This window comes from Canis aureus, chromosome 35 (genome assembly GCF_053574225.1).
Source record: "Canis aureus isolate CA01 chromosome 35, VMU_Caureus_v.1.0, whole genome shotgun sequence".
Taxonomy (NCBI): Eukaryota; Metazoa; Chordata; class Mammalia; order Carnivora; family Canidae; genus Canis; species Canis aureus.
The window spans coordinates 5,930,477-5,932,353 of record NC_135645.1 but is presented as its reverse complement, the minus strand read 5'-3'; the positions used below and the strand labels follow the sequence as shown (position 1 = coordinate 5,932,353).

General features: G+C 49.0%; 1 pseudogene; it reads left to right on the top strand.

The window, feature by feature from the left end:
• The first annotated feature begins 255 nt into the window (after positions 1–255).
• Positions 256–1,438, top strand: LOC144305098 (large ribosomal subunit protein uL2 pseudogene; annotated as a pseudogene).
• Positions 1,439–1,877: the final 439 nt, after the last annotated feature.

Here is a 1,877-nt window from a genome sequence, read left to right as displayed (position 1 = left end):
TCTCTTATGAAGTCTGAATTATTTAAAATAGCAATGTTTTATGTTCCAAACATACAAACAAACATGAGTTTTCAAACTTTACTTGTCCTCCTCCTCCTCTTACCACAAAGAGATTCCCAGACCTGTCTTCACACATCTGAAGATCCCTGCCTTACAGATGCTTAGACTTGGAAATTCCAAGTTGGAAAGCCCTCCGAAAACCTCACTTTTCCTTGCTGCTGGTAAAGAACATCAGTTTTCCATGAACTCTAAATAATGGGGGATAAACTCACCACCTCAGTGAACTGCCAAGGTCCAGGTAAGATCTCCACTTGACTTCCTCAGTCCTTTCTTTCTTTCTTTTTTTTTTTTTAATTATTTATTTATTTATTTATTTATTCATGAGAGAGAGAGATTTTAAATAAATCCATACATGGTGGGGTGCCTGGGTGGCTCAGTAGGTTAAGCATCTATTTCCAATCAGGTCATGATCCCAAGGTCCAGGGATGGAGCCCCACATCCAGCTCCATAGGGAGTCTGCTTCTCCCTCTCCCTTCTGCTCCCCTTGCCTGTGCTCTCTGCCTCTGCCAAATAAATAAATAAAATCTTTTTTTAAAAAAAAGTCTATACATGGCTAGAAGCACCCTTAAAACTTCCCCTCAGGGATGGCAGTGGTCCCTGGGCAGCTGCCAGTAACCCTGAGGGCCCTGCCAAGCACCCTGTGGCTGGGGAGAACCAGACAGGCGCTGGCCCATGTGGCACAGACGTGGAGCACCAAAGGCACTGGGCGCCTGCGCACCTACTTCTCTGAGCTGCAGTTACCTCAAGGGTATCAGGAAGACGTCATCCATGCCATAGAATGGAGCACCCTTCGGGCTTGGGAGGTCCTCTGGGATCCCTACCCTGTGAGAAACAGAGCTATCCTTCATGGCTGAAGCATCCATGTTAGCTGGTTCTTGTCCTGCGGCAAGAAGGCCCAGCTCAGCATCAGCCATGTACTCCCAACGGGCACCATTCCTGAGATTATGAGGCACCATCGGGTGTGTTGCCTGGAGGAGAAGGCTGCGACAGAGGCAAGCTGGCCAGAGCCTCCACAAATGATGTCATTGTCACCTCTCACAACCCGAGACCAAGGAGACCCAAGTGAAGCTGCCCTTGGGCTCCAAGAAGGTCATCACCTCAGCCAACAGAGCTGTGGTCGGTGTAGTGGCCAGAAGTGGCTGCACTTACAAGCCCATCCTGAAGGCCACTGTGCCTACCACAAGTATGTGGATAAGAGGGATTGCTGGCCACGCATGCAGGGTGTGGCCATGAGCCCCGTGGGGCATCCCTTCAGCACATCGGCAAACTTGACATCATCCTCAAAGATGCCCGCACTGGCTGCAAAGTGGGTCTCATCACTGCCCAGAGGACTGGGCATCTCAGAGAAACCGAGACTATGCAGGAGAAAGAGAACTAGGACTGGGGAGCCTCAATAAAGTTGATCTTTCTGCAACTTAAAAAAATGAAAAATAACAACAAAAAAACAATACATTTCTTCTGGGAAGAGACAGGGACCGTAAAATGGCCCATCTCCATATATACGTGCTGCTGTTAAGGAGCCTCAGCAGAAAAGAGGAAGTTCCCCTGGAGCAGAGCACTGAGTGCCCCCCGAGAGCCAGGGCCCTTGAGGCAGGCCCTCTCATGTGAGCCTGTCCACTCGGCGAAGTCACTAGAGATTAGCACCCTTGGGGCACATGAAGAATCGGGGCCTAGAACCTTAACCCACTTACCCCAAGTCACATAGATACCAAGGAAGAGCTAGGACTCTCAGACCTCCTTAGAAAAGCAGTTATCCATTCATTATTTGTCTGTCTCTCCGCCTTTCATATCTATCTCTATTTCTGTCTCACTTCCAA